The 20,396-nt window shown below is 39.1% G+C and overlaps 1 long non-coding RNA gene across 1 annotated transcript; it reads right to left on the bottom strand.

Annotated features, from left to right (window-relative positions):
- Positions 1 to 15,117: 15,117 nt before the first annotated feature.
- LOC109424330 (uncharacterized) lies at positions 15,118 to 17,447 on the bottom strand. Its single transcript, XR_009999120.1, has 3 exons — positions 16,511 to 17,447; positions 15,541 to 15,668; positions 15,118 to 15,483 (listed from the first exon to the last, which is right to left on the bottom strand). It is a non-coding gene; the product is annotated as an uncharacterized LOC109424330 (long non-coding RNA).
- Positions 17,448 to 20,396: the final 2,949 nt, after the last annotated feature.

Genomic DNA, 20,396 nt, shown 5'->3' with positions numbered 1-20,396 from the left:
ATCACGTTCATCAACCACTTTCTAACTCGGTGAAATAGCCGAGAGGTAAGAGATGTGGCTCACGATCAGTAGATCCAGTGTTCGAATCCATGTATGACAGTATTTTACTTTTCTATGTTTTATCTGTCAAATCGGTTCTAGCGATTGCTAGACGCTAAGAAAAAATAAGTTTTATTTTGGGGTGTCTTAAAAGACGTAAATTTACATGTTATAACCTCAAAATTTGTGTTTTTGAAGATGCTCGTATATGTCAGGTTCAGGACACTTAAAATTACATGATATTTTCTAGGTGTGTGCTATATTACATCGCAGTAGTTCACATCGTAGCTCGCATAAGATATCGCTTCAAATCATATACACAAATAAAAATAATGAGATTTACACGTCATGTAAACTTAATGATATGATGGTTTACATGATATATCATGTAAATTTGTGTTATATGTCATGTAAACACACAGTCATGCTGAATTACATGACATATAATGGAAGTTTACATGATATTTTATGACTTTTACATGATATGTCATGTAAACTTCTGTGATATCCCACGCTCCAATCATGTGCATCATATGTCACAGAATTTTACACTCTTTTTTCGATCTATGTAGCGTTGTTAATGTCCCGTCGATACACGTATATCGCCTTCACTTTTGAGCGCATTAGGCACTTTTGTTGCACCTTATGGGATTTTAAGATCACTAACATTACATGTAGCAAACGCGTCAATAAAACTCTACAATTGCTGAATTTCTTCAACAAAACGTATTGAAAGGAACAGTTATAACTCAGCATTAATGAAAATATATAGGGGTCTCATATTTACCTACTACTTTGTATGCTAAACAACATTTTAAGGAATTTCTCATAGAATAAGGTATGCACACAGCAAAATCTAGCCACCGCATTTTGGATAGAAATTTTACAATTTTCAATGAATCGTGCCAACCTTTAGCGCAAATGAAAGCTTATTGTGTAAGGAATCGAAAAATATTCACTTCGGGAGATATTTCGACATTGTGTTTAAAATAGAGTGAAGGGAATAAGAAGTCCTAGAAAAGTTTTTGCACAAATGTGCTGAAAATCTGACAATGTACATTAATGAGATCGTTCCCGCAGACTTTAGTTAGCTTTCAAGTATTTGGTTCTATACATCATTACAACTTGGAAAGGTTGCAGATCAACTTAAGACCAAAAAATAATCGAAGTTTGGCAAGAAATACATAGTTTGGTTAAAAATATGAAATTGTGGATTGAAAAACCAAGTTTTCAAAAATACATGTACAACAAATCATCTTTTTCACTACGGGGAATGTCGGGAAAAATGGCTGGCACCCCTTATTCAAAAGCTTAGATATTGTGTATTGATTTGGATTGAATTTTGTGCCCTGCTTATGGCGAAGAATCCTTCCGTTTGTATGCAGAAAACTATGTTATGCATTTTTTCAAAAACCGTAAAATTTCATACACCTCAAAACTCACACCAATTGAAAGATATTGAGTAACCGTGAATTGGAACCTTCAAAAAATGTCAAGAAAGGCTGCTTCCATAAAAAAATACGATTGATTTGACACAAAGGTGGTAAAAATTTCTTGGCAAGCGATTGAAGGTGCTGTGCAAAACTTTACGAAACGACTCAAGCGCAAAGCTCGAGATGACGGATATAATAAGTCAAATCAACAATGTCTTTATGTTGACTTAAAGTTAATGCTTTTTTAAGATGAATTGCTTTTTGTTTGAGAATAAGTTAGAATGCATTATTACTGCTTGATTTTCCTTGGCTAGATTTTGCTGTGCGCATACCTTAATACTGGCGTTTTTAAACTCTTGTCTACAACGATGCAAACCTGGACTGCACATTTTATGGATCTTACGGAAATCCCTTCAGCGCTTCTGCTTTGTAGTATTTTTGGTTGGAAACATGGTCAGAAAAGACTTTAGATTAGGTTGTAGGCCACATTTCTGTGAACAAAGATTAGTGACATTCCCCATGAGTGTCCTTCCCCTAGCGGACGTCGATGCAGCACCATGACGAGGTGTACAGTGTGATGCTACCTCACGATGAACATGATTCCTTCCATAGAGTTACCAACATCCCACATAGATGTATAATACCGGCGAATATTATCCGGTAAATAGACTTCATTTGACAAATCCAACCGATGGAGACATTGTTGTAGAGATTCCAGTACACTGCTGTAACGAGTGTCTCTGATTTTCGTTCAACAAACACTCCGCTCCGTTCCACTGTGTAATCCGGCGCAACGCAAGAAAATTAGGAGAAAATGAAACGCACTTTTCCATTCATATTTTTGTACCACACTTCACTGATCATCGGCAGCACCGATCAACGTCGTCGCATCGCCGTCGTCACAGCCGTTGATCGCAAGTCCGCACGCCGTTGCGTTGACTGGTCATCCGTTGGATGGTCTGTTGATTGTTGTGCGCGCGCGACGTCGACGGTGCGGAACATCAACGGGTGAAATCTTCGTCATCCGAGAAGAAAAGTCCAATTTCCCTTCACCACTACCGCCACCACCTCGATCGATCCGGAAAGTCGTCGTCCGCTAAATCCCACACACTTCCGAATCAGATAATTCACCAATTTAGCTCACACACTGGATTAAAACTTGTGCATCCCCGAAGCCTCCCTTTGAATGAAAACCACTCTGATTGGTATGTACCCATAAATGCACGACAAACATTCAGTTATAGCCTCTGCTTCACGGGGCGGTTGCTTCAATTTCACTGATAACGGAATCCACGATTACCCCGGGGCCTATGGATTACAAACAGCGCCATTCACCGCTGCCCTGCCCCAAACACGAAGTAAACACACAGTCTAATCCCACGCGACCTCACCCGATTCCGATTCTGTCCTCCTCCTGCTGCTCCACAACAACGGGATGGTGGTCACTCTACTCTACCTCGGTATAGTCGCGCGGTGGTCACCGTATCGACGAAACTTGAACCGGCGATAGATTGAAAAGACGAATGAACGGTTACGTAGAAGAGCGCGCGCGCATCTAAGTCCGGCCCGAAACTGACTGACTGAATCGCTGTGCCGTGTCGTGCCGCTGATCCGATTCGGCGGCGGAGCGGACTCTCGGTCCGGTGTACAGGCAGGGCGTTTTGGCTTAGACCGGGACGGGAACCGACCGATGAGAGCACCCGTGGGAGAGCGAGATAAGAAGAGCGCGCAGACTACCCGGTAACAGAGCTGGAGAGCGAGAGCGTGAATCGGAAACTGGTTGTGTTTTAGTCAAGTATTAGTCAGGTAGAGAGAAACCCATCACCAACAAGCATTGAACGTGCGTCACGATGATGATGACGATGATGATTTAGGCAGCAAAACGATTTCGACTTTACTACACAGTACACACCTACGATGGCCGTCCGACGTCCAAACATCTTCGAGAGAGCTCTGTATAAGAAATGACAGCGCGGAGCGAGTGAAGAAAGTTAAGCATAAGCGGGTTGGAGCGGAGACGGAAGAAGATGGTCGATTATGAGACTGGTCGTCGGTGTTGCGTCGCGGCTCGTAACAGCTCAGCAGTAGCGGCCAGCTCAGCAGCATTGCGGAGTTTTTCTGGACGATCTGCTTTGTGCTGTTCCTTCGTTGAGGATCGGTCTTCGGATCAAGCGATGCGAGAAGAGTGCAATAACTCAACATAAATGTGTACATAACAGGCAACGAGATATGTAGCGGCAACTGACGGGATGAAGCTGGCCGGGCCGTGGGCACTGGATGAGGCTGCGTTGAGTCAATCTAAGATTTATCTACGAGAAATTATTGAAATAAATTTGCTGGAAGTCTGAATAGAGATCTTCAAACTCCGTTTATTCGTTTTCTTTTTGCCGTCGTTGTGGTGGACGTAAGCATAGACACAATTTGGTGAGTTCGTTTTATGTTATTAATTCCATACGGACATTATCGCACTTATTGAATGGAACAACGCAAAGGGAAGAGTAACACAAAATAAATTCTGCAAATCAATTAACATGCCTACTGGCAACAAATGAACCTCACCAGTTACCTTCTAAATATTTGTTTTCATAGAATGAGAAAATCTGCTGATCAGATAACCAAAAGTTGGTTCCATCCCAAGTAACAATCCTAATTCTATTTGGTTTTATTTGTTTTTATGATAGTTTTATCGGAACATTGCATATTCTAGTTGATCTTATCGGAGTTTCAGCTGAGCATAACTATTCTTCATCAATATGTGGTTTTAAAAACACCTCCAAGAATACTTGAGGTTCTGTTCATAAAACCATAAACACAACAAGAACTGTTGAACTTATTTTCAGTTTTATAAGGTTCTTGTAGTTATCTTCAATCATCCGTTCTTGATCAAGAGCAACTGTTCTCGCATGAGTTTGGTACATGAAAAATACAAGAAAAAACTCAAGCATCAGATTTTGATTCTCATCGTTCCATATTGCTGCCAACCAAGAACATCTTCCCGGAAACCCAACCGCGACGCGGTGCAGTGCCAAGTTCCTCCGGTTGCAGCATCCGAAATGAGGTTGGTTTGGTCATCCAGGACGTCGATTCCCTTGTAATCGGGAGTCAAATAATCGACCTGCAAAATCACTTACCTGTTGGAAATGCTGACCGGAGGAATAAGGTGCTGCACCACATCAAGGGCGGTTCCCGAAAAAGGTCTGCCTGGTTGGCAACGGTACCGGGGATGATTAAATTTATCGCACGAAGTTCACAAAATCCACCGCGGGGCGATAATTTATTGTTTGTTTACAATTTGGCGTACATGATTTATGACGTTCTCGGTGGAGTTTGCATAAACCTACATCCAGAACGTTATAAACCTGAGTACTCTTGAATAATACTTCTTACCCTTGCATAAGATGAAATAAATTTAAGACGTTCTTGATGGAGCTCAACCAGGCTGGATTGAGAACGTTATAAATCCTAGTATTCTTGAGTTATGCTTTTAGCTCTGGCATGAGTTGAAAGAAATTTAAGACGATCTTATGGTGATGTTGATTAAAACCATCAATGATGGACCGACCACCGGCCTAAATTTCAATGGAAGCCATGTTGAGAAAACTCATCAGCAATGTCCGCATGACAAGGAATAATATTTTTAAATATTTTATTAGTGCGTTATAATGGAAGCGCGTTGCAATTTTTGGAAGTATCTTGCAACATATATACGATGAATTTTGCTTGGCATTTGGCATCCTTGCTACATCCCGGAAATATTTCCAATTTGTGTGATCAATTAATCCCGATTACAATAATGTGTCATTTTCATTGTGTTTTTAATTTCAATTTAATTAACCAAACTTTTCTGTCGACATGCAAGCTGCATCAGCAACAACACTGACAAATTTATTATCGTTTTATCGTGCACTTGAAGAATTCTACAAGGAGAGAGCAATTCGCCTTGAGGACAACTTGGGAAGTACAACAAGTTTTAAGAGAAATTTAAAAACAACTCTCCAAGAGCATCTTAGGATGGGCCTATTTGATCTTATGGCGGATTTATGGTTGAGTTGATGTCGTGTTGTAGATCAATTTGGTTTATGCACGGTTTTAAAGAACAGGTGTTGAAGAATACTTCAAAAGCATTATAAAATTAATTTTGTTACTTGGGATGGGCTATGTGGGGATCGACCCACTAAAAACTCATTCTCTCTCTTCCTTACCTTCGCGATACGCCCGTTAGGGTTGACTTCGAGAAGGGTGGGACTGTACATGAGAACACTCTCATAATAAGCGTTCCACCGGCTACCACCTTAAGTTGTTTACTCTCTCCTGGAGGCTTGGGTCCTAGTTAGTACTTAGACTACTCGTTGAACTCAAGATCCTGGATGGGGAATGGGGGATTTCTAGTGAATTCAATCATATCTATCATGAAAAGTAAAATCAGAATTACGATTTGTACGGTAGATTCCATAATAGTATTTTAAATTCAACAATATCAATGCATTCCCATGTAACCACGCTGCTCAAGCTGTAACGCATGCATAAATTCGTTGTAAATAAAGTAAACATTATTTTGTATGTACACTTGAAGTTGAATTAAGGTGGACAAGGGCCCCAATAAAGCCATATGAAATTAATTTCAATGCGACTATATTGGGGCACTTTCCCACTTTATTTCATCTCTTAAATTGTGCATACAGAGTAATGCTTACTTGATTTACACCGTATGTATGCATGCATTAAGGATTTAGCGGCGTGATTACATTTGGGTTGTTCATATGCAGTATGTTATGTTTTAAATAAAAATAATGAAAATTGTTAATATAAGACTTTTCTTTCAAATCTAGAAGATATATTGATTGGTTAATATACTGCCCCCACTCGCATAACTGTCGCATATGAATAGGACTCCCAGCAAAGATGGGACTGTTATGCGAGTGGGGGCAGTATAGCAATGCTAAATATTTTGATCTCGAATAACTTCCCTCGAATTCCTCTTACTCTGAGAGGGAATTATTTATAGTTTTTTAACTATATAAAAACAAAATATCCAGAAAAAAAAAATCATCTGTAAATGTGTATTTTTAGCTCAAGTTTAGGTTTTATATGTCTACAATATTTATTTTTCGGTTTTAATTTGTTTAGTTTCTGCCTTTTTATGTTTTTACAATGTTTATTTTTTGTTTGATTCTTTGCCAACAATTACGTCACGAATTACTTCGTTTAAATCATAATAGTCACAGCATCTTAAAAATAGTCTGGATTCTACGACGTGCAAATTGATAGGCTTCGTATAGAAGTTTTGGATGTTATGTATTGTTACGATTGAGTCTTTTTTTACTAGTTCAAATGACTGCAAGTGATCGTCGTACTTTTTTGAAATATATGCTTCACAAGTTAAATGTAGTTCGTTATTTTCGTTAACCAGAATTTCAGAAATTTGGAAAACATTCATCAATTTTGCCTTCTGTATCACAAAAACAGTGTCCTTTTTGAAATACGATCCTTGACAAAAGAAATTTAAAATTGGCGATGCTTTTGGAGTTTCGTAGAAGATTTTAGGTGACACAAATTCATTGTTTACCAAGTTGTAGGCAAATTTCAAACCAGACTTTATAGTCAATGAATAGCACGAATTTCGTCTGTTACAATTTACTTTGGCATATTGTTTAGGTTCTTTATGTTTAGCTTCATATCGCATTGACCATTGTAGATGCAACGCGCCACTTTTTGAAATTGCTGTGGGATAGTGGGTCAAATTGTGATGCTTGGGTTTCAGAGTATCTTGAAATAGTTCTATGTACAGTTTATGATGCTTCTCGATCAATACTCTCAGTTCATCGATCAGTTCATGCTGAACTTCCCTAAGAAGCACAATGTGCAAAATCCTAATCAGTGTACACAAAAATGTCCAAACTTTATCTTTCTTAGGGATTAATGGACCTATGATTAATGGCAGAAATGTCATAAATGTTTTGCTTTCACTTGCTGTCATTTTCTAGTTTTTTTTCTTCAAATTGGTTTCTTGGATATCGTTGATAATATTTGCCGAGTTTAAATCCCCATACACAAATAAATTTTTACGGTGGTTCAAGTCGCTCAAAGTGAAATATTTCTTTGTCATAATAAAGTAATGCAAACTGTGCTGCAGATCATAAATGCAAACTCCTTCTAGCATATCATGCATAACATCGATAAGCGTACACTTTACCCGTGGTTAAATGGGAGCATTTACGCATATGGCCTCCACTTTAGCATCCTATTCTGCATCATATATGACTTCGTGTTGGCTTAGAATGCTATACATATTTATACCATCATGTGAGAAGGGCGGAACAATCATTGCGAGCTTCAGTTTCTCTCTTCCCTCAACGGCGTATTTTCAACTATTCAACTCTGGAACGACAGGGAAAACATGAAAAATAAAAAAAATCTGGAAAATCCCATTCAAAACCATCTACAATTTTGGATTCAGCTGTCTGTATTACATTCGTTCAAACAAGTTTACTCAATAAGTTTGACAATTATATCATTGAAATACTCATGTCAAAGGTGGAATCTGAAACGTCCCTTTCAAACTCCACCTTCAATATCGTCTGCTATGTTCTCGTTTTGATGTATGTAGGGTACTTTTCAGCTACATCTCATTCAATTTCACACCTAGCGCCGCCCAGCAGGGACTTGGTTTTGTACACATTACAGCACCTCCATGTCACGTAATACACCACACCTCTTGTCAAATGTGATACCGTAAGCGTAACATACTTTGCGCACCTAGGGCCTAACTTTGCGCACTTTTCAAAAAATCGTTCAACAATTTTGCTGGTGCATTATGCAATTTTTTCCCATGGAATGCTATCACTAGCTAGTATTCCTCGGGAAAAAGTTTGCTTGCACTCTGTCTCAGTTAGGATGTAATAAAAAATGGAAGAAGAAGACAACTTGATGAGAGAATATGCACTTGTTCCTCTCACTCACGAAATGCTGTAAATAGCGTTGTAGAATGACGTAGGCTTTATTTCAGTAGACTTGTTTCAGTTTTGATAGCAATACCATAAAGTATTTATACACTCTCAATAATACAATAATAACTAAACTTGTTCCACAACAAAATTTAATATTGAAATGTTATTTAATTGCTGTATACCAATAGCTTAGACATAACAAAATAAGATTGTCCAACAAAACATGTTATGGAAACGTAATACCTTGATAATTCAATAATAACACAACAAGATATAAAAACAGGTTATGTGATTTCGTAGTTATTAATTTGATATTCCCCTCTGCTCGGGAACTGTTAAAGTGTTACTTATCCTTCCTAACAAATAACTAGGCAGACATGGGATACTCATGTAGATTCCGCAAATCGACGTTGTTCGGGCGTGATGTGACGTGGTGTCAACGGTGGTAAAATCATCGAAGAAAATGTTAAGTGGTACGATTATTCCTTCGGCCATATCTTCAGTTTTCCGCTGCCAAATAGATCCGTCCACCATGCTTCTGAACAGTCCATCCTCAGACTGTTTGAGATTTTGTAGAATCGTCTTTAATACTTGTTCTGATTCCAGATATATGGTGAGCATAAATTGTATTGGCATCGAAACACCTTGAATTTGATCCACAACCTGCAAAATGTACAAATACATTATCAAATAGTTTCAGAATAATTATAACAACATTGAAATTACCATTTGTTGTTCAGAGTTGAGTACCGCCGGTCTTAGTTCTTCGCTGATACTGAATAATACGGGGGGTGAATACAGTCCTTCATTCTCCAGACGTTTTAGAAAGCTGTACTCGGTCTTCACGTCGAAGGCAATTGTGTTCTTACACTCAACTGTCATCATTCCTGCTCCACACATATCATCGATAACTGAGGTCAGCGAATCGATTACTGAATTGAGGATATCGCTTTGCATTTCAAATGCGGTTTTCCGTTGAAGGCTATCTTTACTCAACCACTTTAACATTAAGCACATACATGATTTGTTCATACTCTTGCAGATAGTGTCCACATCTACCAATGCTTGAGGCAAGATCAAAACCTCTTTCTCTTTCTGGACTGGTTCATTCTGCTCTTCCGGGATAATGTTTAGGTGTTGCCCTTCATAAGACGTTGATGGATGATTTTCTTGAATCGATGAATTTTCTCTACACATCTCATTTAAATCCTTATGTACTTTATTGATATGCTCTCGATAGCTTTTTAGTGATGAATATCTTCTGTTGCAGCCGGTTAACACACAAGTGTAACCATCTAGATTAAAGTGACCAGGCTTATTTTGCTCTGATGCGGGACACAGTTTACATAACTGAAATAGTAAGCTTTTCAGTGATTCAGTGACCCTATTAAAATTTAATCAATCTAATATCAAAATACAGGTTGTAGATGTAACAAACAGAGAAGTGAAAAAAATGTTAAATTTTTGAAAAATGATGATTTTTTTATGAGCTCGACATGTTTATCGAATATAGATAATGCCAAACAAAGCCCCAAATTGAAACAAATAACAATAATGCAAATCAACGAATAACTATTTGAAACAATAAGTTTTAAACTCAAAATTTCCGAAAAATTTACATAAAGATATTTCAAGATGATGCCCTTTTATAGTTTATAGGGGTGTTGCGACGCAATTTTGTTGTTTGGTGAAACTGGCAACGCTGTTATCTAATAAGAATCAATTTAGGATTGTTATAAGATTTAGTGTTAAGTTGTGCGTTGAGTTGAAGAGATCGTTAGAGATTAAGAAACTATCATGTAAGTTATTGATAGGAAAAACTGTGTAAAATTATTAAATTGAATTATTTTAATAAGGGGTGTTTTAAAATATTACTGTACAATCAAATTCCGCTGAGGATATCTTTTGGTATTATTTTAGAGATACTTGTGAACAGATTTTCATCTTTTTGGGATTTCCTGAAGTTTATCTCCAAAAATTTTCAAGAATTTTTTTCCAAGGGTCTGATTTTTTTTATTAAAAATTTATGCTAAACATTTAAAGAAATTGCCGTGGAAAGCGTTTTTGACAAAGCTGAGACTTTTATAGAAATCCCTTGATCATTTCTGAAAATCCACGGGAAAATCTTTTCACGAAAATCTTTGAGAAAACTTTAAAATATGCATTAAAATCCCTGCAAAAGAATAGGTAGTGAAAACTTTGAAAACAAAATCAGGGGTTTTTTTTTCAAGCATTCCTAGATTAATTGCTGGAGGGGTTCTCGGGGGTACCCTTTGAAAAATAAAAAACCAGGAAAAATCCTGTGGAAATATCAAACTAACTTGCTTGAGAAAATCATGGAGGGATTGTTCAGTGTTTCGCTGGAAGATTAGTATCTTAAGCAATTGCAGTTTGTTCATTGGAACTTCTAAGGCATTACTCAAAAAGTTTCTCAAAATAATCTTTAATGAATTCTCTCCAACTCAAATTAACTTCAAAAGTTCTTCTATTTTTGCCACGAAGAGCTTGCTGCTCTTGGGATTTTATCTGACGGGTTTTGTATTACTCAAAGATCGCCCTGTGGGTTTGCTATAGAATGTTTGCATCGATATCCCTGGGAATAATTTAATGAATATTTGTTTTGAAAATAAAAGGCGAACCAAAGTTCTGGTAAAACGTCTTCAAATTCACTTGCAGAGAGCATACAAGAATTAAGCAAAATGAGTGAAGAATTATTGATTGATTGATTTGTCTTTATTTCAGAGACTTTCAGCCCTTGGCTGGTTAGTGAAGAATTAGAATCAAGTTGAAATTCACGAACAAAAATAAATAAAAAAGAATCAAGCAAAACGAGTCACGTTGATTTAAGAATCAAAAGTTTTTTTTTATGCAATTCAGTAACATAATTTTTATTTTATCTAACTCATTTTTATATCATAATGATCAATTTTTCTGAACTGGTTCATTATGCAACTGAAATGAGTTGCATAATGAAAAATAGTTGTATAATAGTTGCATAAAACATTGTATGGAACTCGTTGCAAAACTCGATTTTTCAGCACTTTTCGTATTTGTACGACTCGTGCTGAAAAAATCAACTTTTTGCAACTCGTTACATAAATAACTATTTTTCTATTTTTGCTATTAAGATTTGACTATAATTTGCTTTTGAGAAGACCAGAAGCAGTTCAACATATACACTTGTCATATATTTTTCAAGAAAAAACAATATTTTAACGGTTGTTGAAATCCGGGACATTTCCGGGACACTTCACAATACGGGACGACTAGCTTGAATCCGGGACTGTCCCGCACAATCCGGGACGTCTGGTCACTTTAATCTAGATCATCATGATATCTTCTCAAATGACGGAAGTATTGCGCCTTTGACGGCGCCTGCCATGTGCAGTTCGGTAATTGGCAAACAATCATTTTAAACATTTTCTTCGATGTTCGCTGCTACCGACAAAACTTTGGTTTGATTCTGTGCTTCAGGAGAAAACCCGTACAAACAATGGCCGATCAAATTCCAAGCGCCGGCTGATTCTCGGGGATACGGTATATCATAGGCCTTGAAAATCTTGAAGCAAACATCAAGGGCCTTCAAAAATGTCGGAAGTTGATAGAACACACCGCCCGTGTTCACCAGGAAAACACTCGGCTTAGCCAGGTTCTCTGCTACAACAATAACGAAAGAAGCAAGTGCTATTCCCTTGCTCTTATAGCGCGAAGTTAAGCCCTCCATATGCTTCTCAAGCTCAGTGAGAGATTTCATCCACATGATGAAACTATCCCGTGCTTCCAGATATGAAGGTTTCCATTTAGTCTTGTTCGGTAGCGTTAGCACGACAGACGGCAAAATGTACACGATGAGTGTTGCCGACAGCCAGTCTCGAGTATCTGTTTAAAAAAGATGCACATATAAAAAAAATTAATTTTTAACCATAAAAAGTAAGTCACAGATTATTTTTAAGTTGAAAATAGAGTTGTCATCAGATTATAAACTAATATTATGATTTCAGTTCAAAACCGAATAAGCGACATTTTTTCTTTTACTTCCGCTGCTTTTGCCTTACGTTAAACACAATGTGGGAAGTGGGACGCTGTATTGTACACCTAGTACTCTATACACAGCGCCCTACTTCCGACATTGTGTTTAACGCAAGGAAAAATCAGCGGAAGTAAAAGAAAAAATGTCGCTAATTCGGTTTTGAATTAGAAACATAATAATGATAAACTATGAAGCTGTACTGTCCAGCGAGGGGTAACTTGTGACAGCATGTAACGCTTGATATTGCCTTATTTAATCTAGGTACAAACAAAGCATTTGCCTACCAATATGCAGTCCGATCTTTAAAATTTACATACTATTTCAACACTAGTTATAATTGCTAGGATAAAAGCACTTCGTGAATCGTGTTTTGAAATACTGTTATTAGACGTGATGTCTTCTAACACTTATTTTATAAATAATTTGAAGCATCAAGACAAAGTATTATTGTTTAACAAATATATGATTAGCAACACACAGGCAAACCATCATTTTTACCGAAAAGAATTGTTTAAATTTTGTTATATCAACAATAAGTGCAGCAATTAGTAACTTGATCCTTTTGAACTTTTCCATATAAAAAATAAAAATTCTGTTTTCTATGAAAATAAACTGATAGAAAAATGTGTATTTCAACTCAAATGACATTACAAATTACACAATTTTGCAAGTAACTGTGGACAAAAACTTGCTGGAGACATACCAGTCAGGTTTTTTTTAACGCGGTTTCTATTTACGCGGCCGTTAATGAAAACTCCATACATTTTTTTTGGTCCTGTTTTTGCATGATTTGTCGAGCATCCGACCGAGATAATTGACCTCCACACGACCTTCACCAGAAAGTACCTTTTCCTTGATCCAGTCCAGTCCAATCCTTCCTTTCCTTGAATGTCCAGTCCAATCCTTCCTGGTTTCTTCCTTGATGCGCAGGTCTTCCTTCACATGTAGCACAAACACCGTTTTCACAATAAACACATTTATTACAACAAACTACATTTATTTAACACTACGAACATTTATTAACTTAATCTAACATAAAAAAAACGACAAGGGTTCGCCCCTTGCAATGGCTCGCGACGACGGACTGATATGTACTGATCTGCTCTTGATCGCCGTTCTGCTCTCCTCCCGATGACCAGTGATGACCAGCCATTCTGTAGTGGTCGTAGGTTGTTCGGGTGTCCGAATCGGTTCACCATTACATAGCCAGAGTAGCTCAGTTTCCAACGGAGTTCCTAAACGCGGCGAGTATTACTACTGTTGGCTGCGTCCGTACAAATAATTGGTGAGCTCGCAGACAACTTTTGTTACGCGTTTTTTTTTTTTAAATTTTGAACTGAGTTCAATAATTATACGTACCATCCGAGTAAAAAAATCTTACTGTCTCTTAATTTAAGTGCATTAAAAACATACCCTCATTTATTGTATCATCGGTCAATAGTTCCAGCATACATTTTCCTGCATGATCAGTTACGTCTGCTTCAAATACTGGAAGAATCCGATCGCGAAATTTGCTCCACCGCTCAAACAGTGAATTCTGTTTGGCATTAAACTTGAAGCTGAAGTCCAGCTGCACCAGTTGATATCCTTCCGAGTTATGAAGGGCAGGAAACAATTCCAAGATTTTCTCGCAAGTCAAATTCTCAATTTTTGATATCTCCCACAATCGCAGAGCGCTAGTTGCTGCTCACTTTTCTTGTACCAAATTCCACTCGTCTTGGTTGTGGCGGATCCACGTTTTCGTTTGATGATATTCTTCAACTGTAAAAAAAAAACGTTAAGATGATTTACAGAAGAATCAAACAGGTCAGACTGGCTCTTCATATAATATTATCACAGAGAAACAGACGTAACACTTAGAACAAATTACGTTGAAAAACATTGTCACGAAAGCGAACCGCCGTATTATGGCCAGAAAGCCTTCGCCGCGAGTGACCCACTACCAAAAAATTGATTCATCCGTTAAAAAGGTGATCGATGGGAAGCGCCCGGAGTGTGGCGTCTGTTTCTCTGTGCATGAAGCCTATTTCATAATTGGACTCACTGGCTTTTTCTGAGAAGCTGCTTTGTTCGCTCGAGGATGAATTCCCTTCGGATGGCCCGGCCTTCGGAGCAGGTCTATTAATGGGCTTATAGTTCGCGTTCCGATCATGCAATAAGCCCTTAGCTAAACGTCCAAGTCTGACTCTCTTGTTGTCAACAATTTTGAATGATGGTTGATACCACGAATGCTGAAACATAAAAAGACGACATTGTATTGAATGGAACAACGTTCGTGCCAAGAAATAGAAAACTAATGATTATTTGCATTAAGTCTTAATATAGGGTCTTGTACCATTTGGGCAGGTGTACCTATTTTGGGCACTTGCTGCTATAACTAAGTCAATTTTAAACCGATTGATTTGAATTTCTGTATAGAGTTAAGCACGTACAGTATCTTACTCTGTACAAAAAATCAAATCAATCGGTTTGAAATTGACTTAGTTATAGCGGCAAGTGCCCAAAATAGGTACACCTGCCCAAATGGTACAAGACCCTAATAAGGGTCTGTCCATAAACTACGTAGACTTATTTTGGGCCATCTCAGACCCCCACTCCCCCTCCGTAGACTTTTGTTCAAACAAAATTTTCGAAATTTGTATGGAGACTTTGGCTAGAACCCCCCGTCTTCCCCTAAGAGTATGTAGTTTATGGACAGACCCTAAGGGGTGATACACAAATTATATCACGCAAAAATCAACCTGTTACCAAACCAAACCTCAGGTTCCGTCGGAAAAATAGAATGCAGTTCGGCGGGCAGTCGAGTTAACTCCACGCTTGTCAGAGTGCCAAATTTATCCTTGAACTCATCGACGATAATATGGGTGACTGCTTTCTTCTGCGCCTTCGTTAATATTTTGCACTCGTTGTAGATGGCCAAAACCTGCTTTCCTTTTGAAGATTTGTTCAAGAGCAGCGTTGCTGTTAGTGTTTCTCGTCGCAGTACTTCTTCTCTTTCTTGAGCTGGTGAGATTGATGACACAGGTGTGAGTCCCTTAAAATACAATGTAGTTAAAATACCTGTTTTTTTTTTCAATTTTACTTTACTCACCAAAGATTTTCTCCAGTTGTTTAGACCATGCACAAGCTTAGTACGATCGGCGAGATATGGCTTCTGTACCACTTCTTCTAGTTCCTGCCGTTCTACGATCTTCAGGGTTTCCAAGTTGTAGCCGTTTTCTGTTCAAACGAAATAAAATAAATGATGAAACTACTTACAAATCCTTTAGATTTTTACTATTATGGTCCATCATTTTGCTTAGTGTGGCTGGCAGGGTACCCGGGTACCTTTCTGGATTTATATTCTCAAAACTGAATGCCTGAATTAAATGAGTACTAACTTGTAAAGGAAAATTCATCATTTCAATTTCGGACATTATACGGGTGTATTTTTGCTGACAAAACTATGGTTAATTACGTGAAAGCATTACAAATGTCAAGTGGAATGACATATCCTTTTCTAACCGGAAAATTCGCATTAATCCGTTCCTAACCGTCGCTAACCGCTGCTAACTGAGCAGCAGTTAGAAGCGGTTAACGAAGGTTAGCAACGGATGAATGCGGATTTTTTTCCGGTTAGCAGGGGAAGTGTCATTCCCCCTAACAAATATAGCAAAATTTAGGCTTCATATTACAATATGAAAGTACTTCATTCATTTCGATTTACCTATTAAAGCAGAAATCACATCCTCCGCAACTCCAAAGGAGCTTAGAAGTTGTATGGTTTCTACTGCCCCTTCATCAACCTCCTCCACCACGATTTCATGTAGGTCTTCGCTGTCTTGAATCAGCGGATTTTGACGGAAATCCATTCTTCCAATAGAGCCCGAACTTTACGAAAGAAAAAAAGAACACATAAAAATTTTTGAAGATAGTGCACAAATTTGGGAATTGAATGAAAAACAAGAAAAAAAAAAGGTGTGCGGGCACAGTAGCGCTTAACTGCATAACATATAACCACTTTTGGACACATCTGACTGACCAGAAACTTCACAGATTTTATCTCCGGAACACATACTTACCTAAACCTTCGACAATTTACAAAAATAACTTCACTTTATTAACTTTTTTACTGAAAAGAAACACTTTTTCACGAGCCGGCGGAACAAATAACATGAAACGCGAGAAACCTTTTGTTTGTTTACGTATTTGTCAAGAGATATAACAAGGGAGTGGTCGCTAGCATTTTTTTAGTCACGACGAGCTCGAGGGAGTGCACGCATGAATGCACGGTAAATTCTAACGGATTATTATTGATTTAATAATACTTATGTTTGGATGTTGATACATTTAAAACAATCATAAGTTCACTTTGAATTCAACTTGAATTATATAATTGATTTTATGATATTTAGCATAAATTCAATAAAATATCATTCCATAAAAACAACAATCTTTATTTTTGATTCAATGTAGACATTTTTCTGTCCGTGTTTCAACATTGTTGGCAGGCGTGATATCTCTACCGCATACCTCCTGCATACTCAACCTTTGCTCCACGGAACGTGGGCATCCAAAACGAGCGTGTTCCGCGGTCTCGTCGCAGTCTGCACACTCCAGACATGCGGGGGAGTCTGCGTGTCCGAATCTGTACAGATACTACCTAAAGCACCCATGGCCTGATAGAAATTGTGTCAAGTAAAAATTCACCTCGCCATGGGGCCTGCTCGTCCACTTGGACACGCTCGGTATGAGCCTGTGTGTTCATCTACCCTTGCAGGAGGTATCCCATTACCCGTGCCGTTGTTCTGGCGTTTCGTCTCGCGCCTCTTATACCTCGTCACTCGAAGCACTTCATCCTCTACCACCACTAGTGCTATGGGCATCATGCCCGCTGGCACACATACCGCGTCCTTTGAGACCGTGCGGAATGCGTTAAGGTGAATATATGACGAAGCCACAACTCCAATTTTCAAGAGCACAAATCTGAAGAACCGAATGCCGGTTTGCGCTGAAAAGTTGATCGATTGGTCACCACCAGCGGGTAACCAATCGATCAACTTTTCAGCTCAAACCGACAGTCGGTTCTTCAGATTTGTGCTTTCAAAAATTCGAGGTGTGGCTTCGTTATATATTCACCTTAACCATTCTAAAGCACATCAGCCTGTAGGTACTCTCGAGTAGCATCACGTTTCGATTGACCACTGGCGCATACCGTAGTATAGAGACCGCTACTGCCGCGAGCAGCTCACGCTTACTCGAGACTATTGCCAAGCTATTTGACATTATCTTTGACAATGCCATTATCGACAACAACATTGACTGGGGTCTCCAGTTAGCCTAGTGGTTAAAGCTATGGATCGTTAATCCAGAGACGGCGGGTTCGATGCCCGTTCCAGTCGGGAAAATTTTGTCGAAGCCCTGGACATAGTGTATCATTGTCCTTGCCTCACAATATACAAATTCATGCAATGGTGGGCGAAGAAAGCCCTTCAATTAATAACTGCGAAAGTGCACAAAGAACACTAACTTGAAGACAGGCAGGCCAAGTGAGAACGTCGAGTCACAAAGAATAAGAAGAACTAACGACATGCTTCCCCTTTTGCAAGCGTATTTTACGCTACCGTGTTAGCATAGTTGTCCCATGTTAATAGGGATTCCCATAAAACATGGGACAACTATGCTGCACACGGCAGTACGTGGCTTCCGAATTTCAGCTTATCGTCGATCATGTGTTTCAATCGTTTCAGTGAGCGCCTAGAGTTGATCGTGCATCCGCCCTGTGGTGACCACTGCTTGTTGTTCAGACATGCAGTTGTTTACCACCACCACCTCTCTTTTGTGATGCGCGATAGCTAACTGTCTCGACCTTATCCAGTCCCCCACTATTCCAATTGCACTTCCTCTATCGACTCCCCGTATACCACGAGGGTAATATCATCGGCAAAGCCGACACGCTTCACGCCCGGTGGATGTTTGAGCCTCAATACGCCATTGTTGCTTTATCTGCACACGCCTATGCGTACACACCCCTTGGCACACCCTTGAGGGGTTCATTCATCCAATCATTCACTATCTTTTTCTACCTACATGAATGGCTGAGTCAGAACTCGGTAGCGTGTGCTAGAGTACAGTTCGCTGGTTAATAAAGTTGTTGAGTTTATAATAAATTCTAGTGTGTTTTACTAGAGAAAGAACAGCCATCATACGCCTTTTTCCATAGTACCGGGCCCATGATGGACCTCTGAGGTACCCCCGCGGTGATGTTGTAGCTCCTCTCGCCTTCCTCTGTGTTATAGATTAACACCCTATTCTGGAAGTAGCTCTCCAGTATCCGGCATAGGCTAACCGGGACTCCTAGGTGGTATATGATGCACTCGATGGCGGCCCAGCTGACGCTGCTACGTCCAGCGTGACGACCGCGCAATAGCGGATTCCTGTTCACTTCTTTTGGAGCGCTATCTCGACCGTTTTGGTTACAGCCCTAATAGCGTCCACCGTCGTCCAACGACCCTTCCGGATGCCGAACTGGTTATCCGAGAGGCCAGAACCATCGGGTTTCTCGGTATAGACCATCAGCCTCGACAGAATGATCCGTTCCAACAGTTTTGCAGCGGTGTCCAGAACGCAGATAAGTCTGTATGCTGATGGGTCCACCTGGAAATTTCCGTAGATCTAGTAACGCTGCAAAGGTGGCAGCATGCGGGGCAGCGCGGGCATTGACACGATAAACACACTCTCACTCGTAACGACAAAACACCAGCGACCAGCAATGAGAAAGTGAGTGCATTGAGAACCATCCATGAGTGCAGCAGCGAATGCTGCCGCCGTAGCCACTAGCGTGGTTCAAAAAATCGTTTTTGCTCCACACCGCTTATTCGATTCCTAACCAGATTATATGCCTTCTCCCAAAATTTGAGCTCATTTGGTTGAAAATTGAGACTGCACAAGCCCGTCAAAGTTTGTATGGGAATTACTATGGGAAAACGATGTTTTTCATTCAATCGACCGTAGCATTTCCCCAAGTGCCCTAGTGGTTTAGTCGACCCTTGTTAATCCTAGGCTACTCTATCAGCTACAACTTTGCAGAAGACCGCATTCAAATCGGACAAATCGGACGCCTCATTAATTAGTTATCGATTTGTATCCAACTGGGCAAACTTTAACAGTGATCCTCCAGCTTCCCAGCAGGCAACATTGCAGCATATGGCGCCAAAGATAGCACACTGCAATCATGGCTACTATGTTTCACTGCAAAATGCAGTGATGCCCACTGAATAGTTTAACCATCATGAGTAATGGTAAGTTTCCAGTTCCCAAGTAGAGCGCTCAAGTAAAATTCCTCCTTTTTCCGTAAGTAATTTTGACATTTGTTTAACCGACAGCATTTTTACGAAACGATGCTGTAAGAAGGATGTGAAGAAAAGGGCACTGCATACGGCGGTTGCTAGATAAATTGTTCGTTGTTCGTGACCTTGTTGTTTACGATTTGGACTTAGAGAAATTTTGTTCGTTTCTTCAGGAAGTGTGATTGAAATTTAAATTTATTTTTTGCGCGCGTATGGGAAAATCCAGATAGTGAGATTTCAACGCCACGGTGTCAAAATCTCGATTTTTATCGAACTTTCATGTACCTCGGATTTTTCTTCGGAAATTGTTAGTATTTGGGCTATATATTCATAATCGGAAGACGAGAAAATATTTTATCGGTGAAAATTTTCCCATACATTTTGTATGGGACGTTTTTTGGTTAAAATCAGTATTTAACCCTCTAATACCCAATCCCGCCTTTAGACGGGGTATAGTTTGAGCATTTTTGTAATTTTTGTTTCGTGGAAAATCAATTTTTTTATATTTTTGGCTGATATTTAGGACTGCTTTGTATATCTCAAAATGGTTTTTGGTGTATTTTAAAGCGTATTTACATTTTTTAAAAATCATTGAAAAATTGATGTTTTAGTCACCTTT

This window comes from Aedes albopictus, chromosome 3, assembly GCF_035046485.1.
Source record: "Aedes albopictus strain Foshan chromosome 3, AalbF5, whole genome shotgun sequence".
NCBI classification, from domain to species: Eukaryota; Metazoa; Arthropoda; class Insecta; order Diptera; family Culicidae; genus Aedes; species Aedes albopictus.
This window is presented reverse-complemented; position numbering and strand designations above follow the sequence as displayed.